Consider the following 18,722-nt stretch of genomic DNA (forward strand, 5'->3'; position numbering starts at 1 on the left):
CCTCCTTGTATCTCAGGATTTCAAACAGAATTACTTACTGCAGTATGGTTTTCCTAAGTAATTTTCAGAATAGTATGTATGTATGTATGTATGTATTTATTTATTTATTTACAGTGGTGGATGGGTTAATCCAGTGGACACTGGTGGGTTACAGTGGAAATCAAAGGAGAAAAGTTCCAGTAACAAATAATTTTCATTTCATAGGAGCAATGGCATAAAATGAGAAGTTATGTACCTACCATAACGTTCCATGTTAGTTGTCTTCTCTCACCTTCTTTCTTGCTTGATGGGTTCGGAGCCGATCCTCGGCTCCGACTCGGCACTTTGCTAAGCTCGAGAGTCACTTTTACCAGCTCGAGGCAGCCCCATATCCCATGATGCAAGGCGGTAAGTACCCAGATCTCATTTGTTGTCTATAGGCAATAACACCTAGCATAAAAAACTTCCCAAAAGGAAGAAAGAAGGCAAAGAAAAAGCCTGAAGGATGGGTTAGGAAGACCAGAACTGTATGGTCTTAAAAAGCACTCTTCCATGTAGGGAGAAAAGGTCTGTCCAGGCCAGGGGGAAGAGGGAGGGTCGCAAGAAAGAAGGCGAGAGAAGACAACTAACATGGAACGTTATGGTAGGTACATAACTTCTCAATGTTAAGTTGTCAATCTCGCCTTCATTCTTGCTTGATGGGACCGCGTCCCTAGCACCTCTATCCTGGGTGGCTCAATGGAACAGACTCTTGAGAACTGTAGAGCCAAAACTGGCTCTGTCCCTGGAGGCCAAATCCAATTTGTAATGAGAAACAAAGGTATGAGGAGTGGCCCAAGTGGCTGCTGCACAAACAGTGTCTAATGGAAGTCTAGCCTGAAAGGCTGTGGAAGTGGCTAAGCTTCTGGTTGAATGCGCTTTAGGTTTCGAGCACAGCTGTTTTCCCCTGAGCTGATAGATTTCAGAGATGACAGAAGAAAGCCATCTAGATAAGGTCACTTTAGAGACGGGAAGGCCTTTTTTGTTATCAGCATAAGAAATAAAGAGCTGATCGGATTTCCTGAACTGTTTTGTTCTGTCCAAATAATATCTGAGTTGGCGGTGAACATCAAGATAATGTAATTTTTGTTCCGATCTGTTTGAGTAGTTTGGGAAAAATACAGGAAGGTCAATAGACTGATTCAAATTACTCTTTGAGGCGACCTTAGGCAGAAAGGTCGGATTAGTTCTCAAGGATACTCTGTCTTTGTGGAAGACCAAATAAGGGGGACGAACAGAGAGCATGAAGTTCAGACACTCTCCTAGCCGAGGTAATAGCAACCAGGAAGAGTGTTTTCCATGAAAGAAATTTTAGGGAACATGAAACAGCTGGCTCGAAGGGAGGAAGAATCAAGGATGTCAGCACTAAATTTAGGTCCCATTGAGGAGGAGGACTCCTGATTGGAGGTTTCAGGAGAAAGATTCCTTTTAAGAAGGCTCTACAAAGCCTGTGGGACATGATGTTGTGATCTGCGAACCCGACATGAAAGTTCGAGATAGCAGCTAACTTAACTTTGACCGTGGAAGAAAAGAGCCCGCGTGAAAGATTTCCGCTAAGAAATCCAAAACTGCTTGAACTGGAGCAGTAAAGGGATCAATATTTTTAGCTTTTGCCCAACAAGAAAAGCGTTTCCATTTGCTGGTATAAATCCTTCTAGTAGAGGATTTTAGTGAAGCCACTATGATATCCCTAACAGGATTAGAGATCATAGGAAGCCTGGCTAAGGAAGGAAGTGGAGCAACCATGCTGTGAGGTTGAGAGAAGGGATAGACCGGTACAGCTGACCCGATTGGTGAATCAGAAGGTCTGGTACTGGGTCCAGATGCCACGGCTGCACCAAAAGGTGACGATGGAGGAACGGGAACCAAATTTGTCGAGGCCAATAGGGAGCAATGAGAATCATTTTGGCTCTCAAAACGGTGGCTTTCTGGAGTACTTGTGGAATGAGCGGAAAGGAGGAAAGGCATAAAGAAGTCCCTGGGGCCAGGCCTGGGTTAGAGCGTGTCTGGGGGGATGGTCCGCCAGTGGGAAGAGAGAAAAGAAGTCTGGGCATTTGCTGTTTTGGGGAGTAGCAAAAGATCGCAACATGGGCGGCCCCATTCTAGAAAAATCTCCTCCACTATAGATTGTTTGAGAGACCACTCGTGAGGCATGAGAATAGCTCTGCTCAATCTGTCCGCTAGAATGTTGGTTTTCCCAGGGATATGCGTTGCTACCAGAAACCGATGAGAGGAGATCGCCCATTGCCAAAGTCTGAGAGCTTCTCGACACAAGGGGTAGGACTTGGTTCCGCCCTGTTTGTTGATATACCATACTACAGACATGTTGTCTGTGTGAACTGCAATTGTTCCCAAGGGAAGAAAGTCGTTGAGGGCTTGCAACGTTAAAAGCACTGCTCTCATCTCTAGGACATTTATGTGCAGGTGGTATTCGAACGGTTGCCACGTCCCATTAACCATCCTGCCCTGATAATGACCCCGAGACCGGATCAGGGAGGCGTCCGTAGTGACAGTGGCTACCGGCGGGGGTACAAAGGGTCTGCCTTGGTGAATCTGGGAGAAGTAATCCACCATGAAAGATGATTCCTGCAAATTTGTGTCACCAATATTTGGTGACGCATTGGAAGTTGTTGGTAAGACCACTGAGTGAACAACATCCACTGAAGCAGGCGCATGTAGAAGCGGGCCAGGGGAAGAAGGGTAATGGCCGCAGCCATGAGGCCCAACACCTTTAGAACCATTCTGGCTTGTACTTTTTTGCTGGCTAGGATGATCCTCACGTGACTTTGTATATCTGAGATTCTTTGGTCTGTGAGGGTTGCTGACATCCGAACAGTGTTTAAGTTTGCACCTATGAAAGTAATAGACTGGCAGGGCAATAAGGAGGATTTTTCGTAGTTGATCGAAATTCCCAATTGAGTGCAAAGATTTATTGTGTAATCCCTGGCTTGAAGAAGTTGATGCCTGGTGGTGGCTGAAAGGAGCCAGTCGTCGAGATACGGAAACACCTGGAATCCTTGACGTCTCAGGTGAGCCGTGACCACTGCCATACATTTGGTGAACACTCTGGGGGCTGTAGTGAGACCAAAGGGCAGGGATCTGAATTGGAAATGACTGGACCCCAGCCAAAAGCGGAGAAACCTTCTGGAGCGTCTGTGAATTTTTATGTGATAGTACGCGTCCTGAAGATCTATTGAGCACATCCAGTTGTCCTTCTCTGGGAAGGGCAGAATTGACTGAAGTGTGACCATTCGAAATCTTGTCTTCCTCACAGACTTGTTGAGTCTGCTGAGATCCAATATTGGTCTCCAGTCTCCCGTCTTTTTGGGGACCAAAAAGAATCTTGAGTAGATTCCGGGCTCTGAATGGTCTGTTGTAACTGGCTGAATGGCTCTTTTTTGTAGAAGTTTTAATACTTCTAACTCTGCAACTTCCCTTAGACCGGGTGGTACATCTGGAAGGGAATTTGAGTGAGAGAAAGGACTTTCCTCGAAAGGAATTTTGTAACCCTCGGATATGATCGACTGTACCCATCTGTCTTGAGTGAGGGAACGCCAGGCTTCTGGGTACAGCGATAGTCTTCCCCCGACTGCCTCCAAGGATGGACAGTCGGGCAACATCTCAGGGATGCTGAAAGGGCTTGTCAGAGAGAGGCTCTCTGCTTCCCTGGTTCTGTGGACCCCCTCTGCCTCTAGAGCGGCATCTGTTATTATTACCCCCTCTGCCTCTAGGGGTAAACTGACCACGTTTATCCGGCGTGACTCCTTGGGATTTGCAGAACCACATCTTTCCACCCTTCTGTCCTTTAGGGTAAGGTCTAGAAGGGGTGGAAAAACGGACCCCTATGGCAGAAAGAGTCTTGCCGTCCTGTTCACACCTGGTCAATGTTTCCTTCACTTGAGGGCCAAACAAAGCTGACCCATCAAAGGGAGAGTTTGTGAAGGACGCCTTAAAGGGATCTGCGAAATTACAGAGCCGCATCCAAGCTTGGCGTCTAAGAGCCACACCTGTACCTGCGGCTCTACTCGCTCCATCTGCTGCATATGATATCAGTCGCATGGAGGAGTTAGCAATAGAATTAAGGATTCCTAGCTGAGAAGCAATTTTTTCTTGAGCCCCTGCAGCTGTGGGATCCTGTACTACTTCATCTAGTTCCTTAAGGATGTCCCTTTGGAGTCTGGTGAAGTGACATAAGTAATTCAGCGAGCGCATAGCAAAGGTCGCTGAAGAGAACATCAGCTTACCATACCTATCCATGGTCCTAGAATCCTTATTAGGAGGATGGACAGGTACGGAAGGATCTGCAAGTTCCTTCTTAGTGGCAGCCGCCACCACCATGGCATTAGCAGGGACACCTTTCGTAAGGAATTGCTTTTCCGAAGGGGCAGTAATAAATTTAGACGGCCTCCTAGGAACTGGCTCTACAGAGTCAGGAGCAGCCCAAGCCTTTCGAGCAATAACCTCCATAAGGCGGTCGAAAGGCGGAGACACCCAGGAGGTGGAGGGCCGAGATCCAAACGCCTCTAGGTATACCGACTCATCCTCAGAGGGATTTGTGGAGGGCCAGTTTCCCCTCTGTTTTAGGAGTTCTAGGATGTCTGAAAAGGAGACATCCTCAGAGGGGGATCTTGGGGATCCCTCCGACTCATCTAAGTCGATATCTGGAGTGATAGACTCAGGGGAGTCTAGGTGTTTCCTCTTACAAATCCTCTTGCGCGGAGGATCTCCTGACTGATCAGGAGAATCCTCGGAAGAGGGGGTTATTCCCAGTGGGGAAACCTGAGGCGGAGGATCTCTGGGTCCGGGAGCAAGAGAGATGGCAGAGATGTCGACAGGCACCGTAGAGGGAGGAGCTAAGGGAATACACTGCTGGCTGAGTCCAGTGGCTAGCACACTCTTCATCACCTCGAAGGCCCCCCCCCCAGGGAGGTCCGAGAGAATCCGTTCCGAAGAAACCGGAACTCCAGGGCCCACCGAAAGGGAAGGCTCCGAGGCAGATGTCAGAGCCGAGCTCATCAAGGCCGAGGCTCCAAGGGGAAGAGTGGGGTCGGACAAGGGTCCGATGCCACTCACCCCCTCGGAGGAGACCAGGGAAGCCCGACCACTGAATCCCTCTAAGGAAGGTCTCGAAGAGGAGATAAGAGTAGATGCTGAGGGAGCAGAAGGGGGGGGGTATCCGCCCCTCAGCCATAGCAGAAACTATCCCAGAAGACTCCAGCTCCAAACTCTGAGGTAGAGTCAAAGGAGGAACTACAAGAGGGTGTGGACTAATAGTCGTCTGTTGAGACGGACTATGTAGCATCTGGGCCAGTGCCTGTGATTTCAATAATCTACTGACCACCCTCTCTAAATCATGGTCAGAAAGCCTGGATGACCTAGATGATCGGCTCCGATGGCTCCGTTCCGAGAGGAGAGGTGAGGCCGGAGCCGAGAGTATCGGTTCCAAGGAAGGGAACCTGGACCTCTTCCTCGAAGGAACCATCGGAGCCGACGAAACCATAGATGCAGTCGGAGCAGAGGACTTTTCGGCACCGACAGAAAGTCTCGATGCATCGGCTCCGTCCGGAGCCGATACAGACATAAAAGTAACGGTGTTGGAGCCGGTCGGCGCTGACACCGAAGCCTGAGCCACATGGTGGTCGGAGCCAGTCGGAGTCGACACCGATGTGACTGAAACAGTATCGGCACCAATAGCCATCGGTGCCGAAGGTTTTTGCAAACCAGGATCGGCTCCAGCCGGAGCCGATCTCGACTCAGAAGGAGTCGGAACCGAGGCCGCAGGCTTAGACACAGAAGCCTGGGCCTTGGAAGACTTTGAAGTCTTGCTCGGAGCCGACTTAGCCGGAGAGCCCTCCGGTTTAAGAAGACCCCTTAAAATCAATTTATTCCTCCTCTCCTGCAGGACTCTCTGGCTAAAGGAATGACAAATCGCACAGGAGTCCTGCAGGTGGAGAGGTCTCAGGCAATATAAACAAGAAGTGTGACCGTCTGTCAGAGACATCTTCTGACAGCACGAGTCACACTTCTTAAAGCCTGAGACCCTTTCTTTGGACATAGTTGTACCAAAAACACACACAACACAGTCCCAATCAGATAACAAAGTTATCTAAAAAATAGAGAAAAGTACAGTTTTGTACCTACCATAAATGTAGATGTTCGAGGATCCACATTGCTGCAGTCCTAACTATTAGGGGTAGTCCGCTGTCCCAGTCGGCCCGAATACCAAAGTATATGGCTGACGTCGGTCAAGGCGCATTAGACTGACGTCAGGACGTCAGGGTACTAATGCGCATGACCGACGTCATATCCTCAGTCTTTTCTTGCCCCAGATGTCAGAAGACCCTAAAAAGACAAGGCCAAAACCAAAAACTCCAAACATTCCTGCACCAAAAATATGTACAATATATACAAAATTACCAGAGTATAACCTCACCTACACAACCACCCCTAAACACAGAGGGACGGAGGGAGGGTAAATTGGACTGCAGCAATGTGGATCCTCGAACATCTACATTTATGGTAGGTACAAAACTGTACTATGTTCTTCATTCCACATTGCTGCAGTCCTAACTATTGGGTAGAATCCCAAAGCAGAGGTAAGGGAGGCTGGCAAATCATAAGGAAGCAGGAGCAGACAACATGCCTTGCAAAATAGCTGTGGCAAAACCAGCCCTAGATTTAGAGTAGAGAGGAAGGTGATAATGCTTAGAGAAAGTATGCACAGAACTCCAAGTAGCTGCCTCCAAAATATCCTTAGTTGCCACCCCCCTTAGAAATGCTGTTGAAGTGGCAGTAGCCCTAGTGGAATGAGGCCTAATCCCAGCTGGAATCTCCTTGCCATGATGGGAATAACAAAATGCAATGCAAAACCCAATCCACTTAGAAATAGTTTGTTTTGACACAGGCTTGCCCTGAGAACTCAAAGCAAAAGAAACAAACAACTGCTGAGACTGCCTAAAATCCTTAGTCCTGCTTAAATAATAACGCAATTGCCTGTGTACATCTAAAGTGTGCAAAATCTTTTCCCCTTTATTTTGGGGATCTGCATAAAAAGTAGGCAAATGAATAGTTTGGTTTAAAGCCACACTAGAAACCACCTTAGGCATAAAGGAAGGATTAGTACGTAAAGATATCCTATCCTTATGAAAAATCAAAAAAGGCTCCACTGCCATAAGGGCCTGCAACTCAGAAACCCTTCTTGCAGAAGTAATGGCCAACAAAAAAGCAGTCTTCCATGACAAGAATTTCAAGTCAGCAGTAGCCGCAGGCTCAAAAGGTTGTAGAGTAAGTTTCTCCAACACAAAATTGAGGTCCCAAGCAGGAGTAGGAGCTCTACGTGGGGGTCTTATATTCTTTGCCCCTCTAAGAAATTGCTTGAACAAAGGATGTGAAAACAATGGTGGGTCACAATCATAGTGAGCTGAAATTGCTGCAGCATGAATCTTAATGGAAGAGAAAGACAAACCTTTGTCCAATAACTCAGTAAGATATTGAAGAGCCACACTCAGATTTGGCTCTGAAATCTCCAAATTGTTTGCTGCACTCCAAAATAAAAATCTCTTCCATTTTTCTGCGTACACTTTCCTTGTACTAGGTCTCCTGGCTTCCATAATCACATTTAAAACTTGTTGAGGAAGTTGAGACCTGCTGTCTTTCAAAACAGAATATGCCAGGCTGTTAGATGAAGAGAGTGAAGCTTGACATTGAGCAGGTGACCGTCTCTCTGAGACAACAGGTGTGGAATCAAGGGTAAAGGCCATGGAGGCTTCTTTACCAGACTCCTCAGTAATGGGTACCAGTGCTGCCGAGGCCAATCTGGAGCTATTAAAATCATCCTTGGCTTGTCTTGTCTGACCTTGAGAAGCAGCTTTGGAAGAAGAGGCAGAGGTGGAAACGCATACACATGAAGATTTTTCCAACTGAAAGAAAGAGCATCCACTTTCCAAGCTGTGTGATGAAACCTCTTTGTGCAAAACTTTGGCAGCTGGTGGTTTAGTGGAGAAGCGAACAGATCTATGTCTGGAGTTCCCCAGGACACTGTCAACTTTTGAAATACATGAAGATCCAGTTTCCACTCGTGGGGATCCATGATTTGTCTGCTTAACACATCTGCTAAGGAGTTCTGTGCTCCTGGCAGAAACCTTGCCTGAAGAGTTAGTTGCAAGCTGAGCGCAGTCTCCCATAAAATCATTGCTTGCCTGCACAATGGGTAAGAATGTGTTCCCCCTTGTTTGTTGATGTACCACATGACAGTTGTGTTGTCTGTTAGAATCAACACCTGCCCTGGAAGAAGTAACTCCTTGAAAGCCATTAATGAAAACTGGACTGCTAACATCTCCTTCATGTTGATATGTAGATGCTGTAGTCTGGCAGGCCACTTGTCTTGTATCCACTTTCCATTTAGATGAGCTCCCCAAGCAATGTCTGAGGCATCTGTCGTTAGAATCTGACTCGCCTCTGGCCGGGTCACAGAGAGTCCCTTGTTTAGGTGACATTCCTGAGCCCACCACAAAAATTCCTTTTGAATGCAAGGTATTATCTGAATGACAGTGTCCAAATCCTGGCAGTGCTGTGTCCATACATTTTTGAGATACCATTGTAGCTTCCTCATATGCAGTTTGGCATTGGGAAGCACCAGAATACAAGATGCCATGAACCCTAAGGCTTGAAGGACTGTCCTTGCAGTCAGCCCGGACTGAAGAGATAGTTGATGGAAGTAACTGGAAAGATTCTGTTGTTTGTCCGGGGTTAAAAAGGCCATCTGGGCTGCTGTATTCAGTCTCACACCCAGAAAGCACATGTCTTGAGAGGGTACTAGACTGGACTTTATTTCGTTCACAGAATACCCTAGGCATCTTAGCACTGCTATGACATATTCCAGATGCTGTAGAAGGTCTTCCTTTTCTTGAGCCAGAATCAGGCAGTCGTCCAAGTAAGGATAGATTTGAATTCCTTTTAACCTGAAGTAAGCTATCACTGGAGCCAGAACCTTTGTGAATACTCTGGGCAGTAGATAAGCCAAAGGGCAATGCAGAGAACTGATAATGAGAATTTCCAGCTCGAAACGCAGATACTTCCTGCAACTTAGTCTTATAGGCACATGAAGGTAAGCTTCCTTGAGATCTAAAGTTACCATCCAATGATCTTTGCCCAGCATAGGTAAAAGCTGTTGTAACGTCAACATCTTGAACTTGGGAATGTCCAGATAAGTGTTGAGGATAGATAAATCCAAAATTGGTCTCCACGTGTTCCCCTTCTTTGGTACTAGGAACAGGCGAGAATAAAATCCTAGGCCCCTTTCTGGTACAGGGACTGGCTGAATGGCCCCTATTTGGAGTAACAGAGAAATTTGCTTGTGAGCCTCTTTCCGTTGTGGAGGGGGAACGTCTGGCATGCCTTTGAAAGGGGGCAATGTATGGAAATAAAACCTGTATCCGTGGTGAATGATATCCAACACCCATCTGTCTTGAGTGATTAAATCCCAATTTTCTTTGAAAAGAGACAGTCTTCCTCCCAAAGGAGCTGCCAGACGAGAATCTACTGGCAGCTGAAAAGGCAGGTCATTGGGTCTGTTTACGAAAGGACTGACCCCTGCCCTCACCAGAAGTCTGAGCAGGTGAACCCCCTGTTCTAGGCCTAAAAGAACCTTGAGCTCTGCCCCTACCACGTCTAGACCTACCCCTAGACTGGGAATCATAAGCAGGATATGTCCATCCCTTAGTAGGCCAATTTCTACTAAACTTCGGTGGCTGCACCTGCAAAAAATCTTTAACAGTTTGCATAGACTTAGCCTTGTCCTCCATTTTCTTTAAAACTGCCTCCACAGGCGAACCAAATAACACATCAGACTGTAAAGGAGCATCCAAAATCCTAGTCTTAACATGCTCTGCTAAATTCTGATCCCTCAACCAGGCATGCCTGCGAAGAACAGAACTAGTGGCAGCCACCCTCGAGGAGGCCTGCACAGCATCAAAACCACATTGCAAAGAATGCTTACCCACTTGTTCAGACACATGAACTAAATCCAGCAACTCTTTACACTCTATACCTTCCGCCAAAGCATCCACCTTAGATTTCAATTGTGAAAGGAGATAATTTTGATATTTTAGCATGTGAAACTGACAATTCAACGCTCTCATGGCTAAAGTGGAAGAAGTATATACTTTCTTTCCCCACCTATCCAAAGCCCTAGCCTCTTTATCAGAGGGAACAGGATTTTTAACAACAGAAGCCTTAACACCTTTAGGCCCCTGAGAAACAGTTTCCGGGTCTGCCCTAGGACTCTTAAACAGATACTTATGAGCTTCAGGCACCCTATAGTACCTATCAGGTTTAACAGGGGCAGGAGGCAAAGAATCAGGGTTCAGGGATGCCTCTGCAAAAACATCTTCCACCACATTCAACACAGGAGGTATAGCTAAAGGCCTATGCTGGGGTAAAAATAAGAATTCCCTAAGCCTTTTCCTGGAATCAGAGTAATCTTGGCCTTCCCATTTAAAGTGCTCCCTCATGGAATGCAGAGTCTCTGAAAATGAGAAATCCTCAGGAGGAGAAGCTGTAGGAGTGGAATCATCCACATCAGAATCAGAATAAGGAGGATACTCCTGCAAGTCTTCCGCAGAAGACTCAGAAGCCTCTGAACACTGTTCAAAACTTTCAAGCTCAGGTTCCACCCTAGGCCTCTTATCAGGAGGGGGCATAGAGCCTCTAATCATAGTAATTAAATCTTCTGCCATTTTAAGCATATGTTTCTTAGGCACAGAACCTGAAGTGCTAGGAGAAGCCCCCACCGAAGCTAAACTTGGCCTACCTCTCAAAGAAGTTTTGGAAACAGAAGGAGAGGCTCTAACTACCTTGGGAAGAGAGGGAAGAACAGTTACCTGAGAAGCCCCCTCAGCCTGGCCTACCTCCTGAGAAGGCACATCCTGTAACAGTAAAGTCTCTGCCTGAGACTCCAAAGAAACTCCTGGCAAAACCTCTGGCTCCACTGAGCCTTCTAAAGAACCGGCGTCCGGGACTGCCGGTTCATCAACCCTAGGCTTTGCTGTTTTGTCCTTGCGCTTTTTGGACGAAGCGGGCCGGAGCATCCGGCGGCATTTTATAATTACAACGCTTCCCAAACACTAACCTGGCACAGTCTAACCTTCTCTTAATAGTGCGTTTGTTAAATCTAGCACAAGAGCGGCAACCAACAACGTCGTGCTCAGGCCCTAAACAAGGTATACACAAAGTATGGTAATCCCTATGAGGTATCTGCTTCCCACAAGAAATACAGTTATTCACTTTTTCTGACATCCGGTTAAATACTGAGGCAAGAAAAAACCAAAATGTTCCCCAACGGGGTACTTAGCCAACTTTGATTCGGTCTGAAACTCCGACTTCGGAAATATTTCAGAACGCCAACCTGCACTCGCAAAACTGCTTCTGCATCGGACCATGCGGCAAAAAAGACTGAGGATATGACGTCGGTCATGCGCATTAGTACCCTGACGTCCTGACGTCAGTCTAATGCGCCTTGACCGACGTCAGCCATATACTTTGGTATTCGGGCCGACTGGGACAGCGGACTACCCCTAATAGTTAGGACTGCAGCAATGTGGAATGAAGAACATCTAATCTCTCACACACACACACACCCTGACAGGGGGGGGGGGGGGATGGGAGGGGACAAGGCCTGACTAAAAAAATTAAGGAGGAAGGGTAATTTTAGTCAAAAAAGGGCTTAATATAAACTAAAAACGTTAGATATAAAGTTTAAAAGTGAAAAGGGGCTAAATACAGTTTAATATAAAACACTTACCAGGAGCTGGTAAAAGGAGGACCTCATCAGCGAAGCGGCAAACGAGATCTGGGTACTTACCGCCTTGCATCATGGGATATGGGGCTGCCTCGAGCTGGTAAAAGTGACTCTCGAGCTTAGCAAAGTGCCGAGTCGGAGCCGAGGATCGGCTCCGAACCCATCAAGCAAGAATGAAGGCGAGATTGACAACTTAACAATGAGGATGATAATTAGCTGAAACACAACTGCACTATGATCACTCATCTATTAAAATAAACTGATGTATCCATAACAGTACTACCACCCCCACTCCTGACAGGTACTTGGCACTTACCAAAGCTGTAATTAAAAATGTTCATTCTATCTCCAGAATTTTTCACCTGCAGATCATATTATGTTACACTGTATATTAAATTGAGTTTGCAATGCAAACGTCTGTAGGTACAGACTGGAATAAAAATCTTTATGGATTATGTAGTACTAGAGAATGACCGTGCACAGTATATCAAGGGACAGACTAAGCGAGAATATAATGCAATGCAAAATGTGATGTGATACAAATGTTAAAAAAAAATTATAATAAGGGATGAATGGAGCAAAAAATGTTGAATTATTTTTAAAACAAAGTCTATATTCTTAATAAGTAGAGATAAGTGAATACAATGTATGATATATATGATATATATATATATATATATATATATATATATACACACACACACACACACACACACACACACAGATATATATATATATATATATACACATGAAGGATGAGTGAGGTAGTCTGAATGATGAGGTTAAGAGAAAAATATAGTTGTGTACACTTACCATAAATGTAGATGTTCTAGTGTATGCACTGTTGCAGTCATTACATTTGGGTTATCTGCTTGCAGGTAGCCCTCAGTCAGCCTGATCAACAAAATCTTGGGTCCTGCGTCGGTTGCTGTCCCTTCCTCCATGACGTCAGGTCGTCATGGGTATAAAACATGCAGCCGACGCCATTACATCAGTTTTTCTTGCCCCAGATGTCAGATGCCCCCCTAATGGGGAGCAATTAAACAAAAAAGTACAATGACATACCTCCAACAAAAAAGCAAATAAACCAAAAAGGCTTTTAAGCATAGTAAAGGAAAGTAGAGGTATAGCCAAAAGAAGTTAAGGGGCTGGAGGGAGGGTAACCAGGACTGCAACAGTGAATACATTCAGACATCTACATTTATGGTAAGTGTACACAACTGTACTATGTTCTTAGTGTTTCACTGTTGCAGTCATTACATTTGGATAGATTCCCAAAGCTATGGTTGGGAGGAGGAATTTAGATAGCATTAGGACCAGCTATAAGGCCCAGCAAGACAGCAGTGGCAAAACCAGCTCTGGATTTAGAGAAAATTGGCAAATGATAATGCTTGGTGAAAGTATGCATAGAGCTCCAAGTAGCAGCTTCTAGAATGTCCCTGGTAGGGACGCCTCTGAGAAAGGCTGTACAGGTAGATGCAGCCCTGGTGGAGTGAGGTCTGATCCCCCTGGGGGACAGGTTTTCCATGATGCTTATAGCAGAAATTAATGCAATAGCCTAGCCATTTAGAAATTGTTTGCTTTGCAATAGCCTTCCCCCTCTGCTCCTGCAGCAAATGCCACCAGCAGTTGTTCAGATTTCCTTTGAGGTTTAGTTCTGTCCAAATAGAATCCTAAGTTGTCTGTGCACATCTCAGGAATGCAGTATCTGTTCCCCTTTGTTCTGTAGATTAGGAAAGAAGGTTGGCAAATGAATAGACTGATTAAGAGCCACACTGGATACCACCTTGGGCATGAAGGATGGATTGGTTCTGAGGGACACCCTGTCTGCATGAAAGATGATGAAAGGCTCCACTGCCATAAGGGCCTGTAATTCAGATACCCTTCTAGCTGAAGAATTGCTAAAAGGAAAGCTGTTTTCCAAGAAATAAATTTTAATTCTGCAGTAGCAGCTGGCTCGAAAGGAGATAGAGTGAGTTTCTCCAAAACAAAGTTAAGGTTCCAGGCTGGGGTTGGAGCTCTCCTGGGAGGTCTCAAATCTTTGGCCCTTCTGAGGAACTGCTTGAGCAGTGGATGACAGAAGATGGGAGGTTCTGTGCTATAATGAGCTGAAATGGCTGAGGCGTGGATTTTAATGGAGGAAAAAGACAGGCCCTTGTGAAGCATCTCAGTTAAGTATTGTAAAATCTGAGGTAAAGTGGGTGCTGTTGTGCTCATCCCTTGAGACTGGTTCCAGGCACAATATCTTTTCCATTTTTCAGCATAAGATTTTCTAGTACTAGGCCTCCTTGCCTCTAAAATGAAATCCACCACAGGTTTACTGAGGGATGATAGAGGAGAGATTATGTAATTGGCCAGGATGCAAGGTTCAGTGTTAGAAGCTGAGGGTGCAGAATCCAGTTCTACTGCTGAGACAACAGGGAAGGAGTCTGAGGCAGGTGCCACGAGGATAACCGTGACACACTGAGCAGGAGGGGGAACCAGTCTTGGCGTGGCCAGTCTGGAGCAATCAAAATTATCCTTGGTTTGTCTCGTTTGATTTTTAGTAGTACTTTGGAAAGCAGAGGCAGAGGGGGGAAGGCATAGAGTGATAGGTTTTTCCAGCTGAAGGACAGAACATCCACTTTCCAGGCTTGCTTGTGGGGAGTCCTTGTGCAAAATTTGTCCAATTGGTAGTTCTGGGGAAAGGCAAACAGGTCTATATCTGGGCTCCCCCATTTGCTTGTCAACATGTTGAAAATCCTTGGTTCCAGTTTCCACTCGTGTGGGTCCATGAGGTTTCTGCTTAGTCCGTCTGCCAGTGTATTTAATTTTCCTGGCAGGAATTGAGTTTGTAGGTGCACTTGGTAGCTCAAGGCTGTGTTCCACAATGCCATGGCTAGTCTAAAGAGGGGATAAGAATGTGAACCACCCCGCCGCTTGTTTATGTACCACATAACAGTGGTGTTGTCCGTCTTTACCAAAAGTTGTCCTGGAAGAATATGGTCCTTGAAGGCTGTCAGAGCATTCTGTACAGCTAACATTTCTTTTTGATTGACATGCAGGTGCATTTGACTTGGGTTCCACTTGCCCTGAATGCATTTCCCTGCCAGGTGAGCCCCCCATGCATAGTCTGATGCGTCTGTTAGGGTTTGGGTGGCAGGGGGTGGTGTGAAAGGTAGTCCCTTGCTTTGGTGGCAGGCCTCTGCCCACCAAAGGAATTCTAGGCGTAGGCAAGGTATGATAGGAATCATTTCTTCTAGATCCTGAAAATGTTGACACCATAGGCTTTTTAGATACCACTGTAGTTTCCTCATATACAGACTTGCATATGGAATTAGAAGAACGCAGGAGGCCATGAACCCCAAGGCTTGCAGTATTTGTCTTGCAGATAGCAGGGTTTTTGTGGCCACTTGTTTGAAGTAGGTTGTCAAATTAATTTGTTCTCTGGCGTGAGGTAAGTCATCTGGGAAGTTGTATTCAAACTTGCTCCCAGGAATATAATTTGTTGACAGGGTACCAGGTGTGATTTCTTTTTGTTTATGGTGTACCCCAGACAAGTTAGAACCCTTTGTACAAAGGCCAGATGATTCAAAAGTATGTCCTGGCTTTCTGTCTGAATTAGACAATCGTCCAGGTATGGGTATATTTGAATATTTCTTTGCCTGCAAAATGCAATAACTGGAGCGAAGCAATTTGTGAATACCCTGGGCGCACTAGATAAGCCAAAGGGCAGTGCAGAGAACTGATAGTACATGTAGCCTGCTTTGAAGCGTAGGTATCTTCTGCAAGATTCCCTGATTGGGATGTGTAGGTGTGCTTCTTTTAAATCTAGTGTTGCCAACCAGGCATTTTTGTCTAGCATAGGAAGTAATTGGTGAAGAGTCAGCATCTTGAATTTTGGAATTTCCAAAAAGGTGTTTAGAGTAAACAGGTCCAGGATAGGACGCCATGAATTGTCTTTTCTGGGTACCAGGAAAAGTCTCGAGTAGAATTCTTGTCCCTTTTCCTCTTCTGGTACCAGTTGAATAGCCCCCATGCTTAAGAGAGAAAGTACTTGTTTTGGGGCCTCTGCCCACTGATTTGGGGGTAGGTCCAGCCACCCGCTTAGTGTTGGCAATGTGTGGAAGTGAAATCTGTATCCTTGGGACACTATATTTAAAACCCATTTATCCTGGGTAATGAGTTCCCAGTTCTCTGCACGAAGAGCAATCTTTCCCCCCCAAAGGCGCAGTCAGTTGATAAGTGCTTGGAAATTTTAAACGGAAGTCACTGAGACAGTTTACCATAAGGGGGAGTCTTATTACTCCCAGAATTGGAAGTGGAGGCCCCCCCACTGCTTAGTCATGTGCGTCCCCTGGGACTGAAACCTGGGGCTTTTGCAGTGTCTGGGTTTGGCTTGAGAAGACCTGGAAGGGGCTGGAAAGGACCAATTCTTAGAGGGCCAGTGCCTACTAAATCTAGGAGGCTGAACTTGTAAGAAATGTTTAACAGTCTGCATAGATTTAGCTTTATCTTCCATCTTTTTAAGAACTTCATCAGCCTTGTTGCCAAACAGGCGGTCCTGATTTAAGGGAGCATCCAACAATTTAGCTTTAAAATGATCAGGCAGAGAATGTGCCTTTAACCAACCATGCCTTCTGAGCACAGACCCAGTAACAGCAGCCCTGCAAGAGGCCTCTAATGAATCAAAACCACAATGCAAAGTATGTTTTCCAACTTGTTCAGCAGAATGCATTAAATCCTGTAATTCTTTATTTTCCACACAGTCAGGAATCAACATCATTTTCTGTTTAAGCACTCCAATAACGTTGCTGATACTTTAAAATATTAAACTGGAAGTTTAAAGCCCTAATGGCCAAGGTTGCAGAAGTGTAAACCTTCTTACCACATCTATCCAGCGCCCTGGAGTCTCTATCAGAAGGGGTAGGATTTTTAGCAGTAGAAGCCTTAATGCCCTTGGGCCCCTGTGAAACAGTCTCTGGATCCGCAATAGGATTTTTAAAAAGGAACTTGTGTGACTCAGGGATCCTGTAGTATCTGTCAGGTTTTCTGGGAGCAGGAGGCAAGGAATCAGGGGCCAAACTAGATTCCGAAAAAGCATCATCAACAATGTCTAGTACAGGAGGAATAGCTAAAGGCCTATGCTGAGGTAGGAGTAAGAAATCTGTAAGCCTCTTTTTTGAATCAGAAAAATCCTGGCTTTCCCAGTGGAAATGCTCCCTTAGAGTATGCAAGGTTTCCGCAAAAGAAAAATCCTCTGGAGGGGAAGCAGAGGGAATGGAGTCCTCTGCATCAGAATCCTCATAAGTAGATAAGGGCAAATCCAGATAATCAGAAGAATCAGAAAAAACAGAAGCCTGGTCAGAAGATTCATACTCAACTTTAGTCTTAGGCCTCTTAGAAAGGGGGGGCTGGCTACCCCTGATTAGAGTTATTAAATCTTCAGCTATTCTTATCATTTGTTTTTTAGGCAAAGAGGCCTGAGCATGTGGCCTGGGCGTCAGTTTTTTAGGCATGGTTCGGGATTTAGGCCTAAGTGAAGAAGGAGGCGTCTGTTTAATATGCAAGTCGGTAGGCCTGAATACACCCTCAGAAGCTGGTGCCTGCACAGCGGCTCCGGACCTATCCAAGGTAGAAACATCCGCGGGTTCCATAGTTGAAGCATCTCGCGGCATACCAGACTCCGAATGGGTCTCAGTAGAGGCCTGCGAATTAGAAGTAGTGGGTATCAGGGGCTGCGAAAGTGCCTGAGTACCAGTGAACTGGCGACTGGCTTAGGAGAAGCGTCGTCTGCAGTTTTGGACCTCGGCGGCCTGTCTCGTCTTTATCTTTGCGTTTTTTCAAAATCCCGATAGTCGGATGGCTAACCAACGACATTTCTGGATAATTAAACCGAGAACCGAAATATTTAGAGGCGAAAATATACCGACAACGGATAGTGCGCTGATTAAATAAAGTACAAAACTGACAGCAAGGTACGTTGTGGTCAGCGCCTAGGCAAGGAATACAGTATGAATGAAAATCTTTATGAGGTATTTACTTTACACAAGTAATGCAGTTATTAATTTTTACTGACATCGGTAAGGAGCTAGAAAAAGTTTCCCCAATGGGGTACTTAGCTTTAGTTGAAGACTTCGGTTCTGAAACTCGAAAATGAAAATTTCAGGAGTCGGCCGACCGGCACTTGCGAACTGCTTCTGCTTCGGGCACTGCACGGCAAGAACGACTGATGTAATGGCGTGGGCTGTATGTTTTATACCCCTGACGACCTGACATCATGAAAGAAGAGACAGCAGCTGACGCAGTACCCAAGACTTTGTTAATCAGGCCGACTGAGGGCTACCTACAAGCAGATAACCCAAATGTAATGACTGTAACACTGAAACACGAAGAACATCCTCTTTTACAGTTCAGTGGTACAGAGAGAAAAGATGGGGGGCTAAGAAAGGGATTAATGCAGATAAGAAGTGAAAATACCATCAACATGTCAAATAAAAACAGAAAAAAACTGGGTTCCACTCTATCAAAGGCCTTGATATCACAACTAAATACAACAAATAGTTTGCTCCTTCACTGGGCATCATACAAGACAAACAGTGGCCTTGTGGCATTGTAAGAAGTTTTTCCCCTTTAACAAATTCAGTCTGTTCTATTACAAGTCTGGAAACAAGTGTGACAACCTGTGGCCTGGGCGTCGGTTTTTTAGGCATGGTTCGGGATTTAGGCCTAAGTGAAGAAGGAGGCGTCAGTTTAATATGCAAGTCCGTAGGCCTGAATACACCCTCAGAAGCCGGTGCCTGCACAGCGACTCTGGACCCATCCAAGGTAGAGACATCCGCGGGTTCCATAGTTGAAGCATCTCGTGGCATACCAGACTCCAAATGGGTCTCAGTAGAGGCCTGCAAATTAGAAGTAGCGGGTATCA

General features: G+C 45.8%; 1 protein-coding gene across 1 annotated transcript in view; it reads right to left on the minus strand.

Moving 5' to 3' along the window:
• Window positions 1–18,722, minus strand: part of RAB3GAP2 (RAB3 GTPase activating non-catalytic protein subunit 2) — a 2,949,955-nt gene that overhangs the window by 1,006,651 nt on the left and 1,924,582 nt on the right. The window lies entirely within an intron of this gene.

Source organism: Protopterus annectens, chromosome 1.part0 (assembly GCF_019279795.1).
Source record: "Protopterus annectens isolate FY-2018-M chromosome 1.part0, PAN1.0, whole genome shotgun sequence".
Lineage (NCBI taxonomy): Eukaryota > Metazoa > Chordata > Ceratodontiformes > Protopteridae > Protopterus > Protopterus annectens.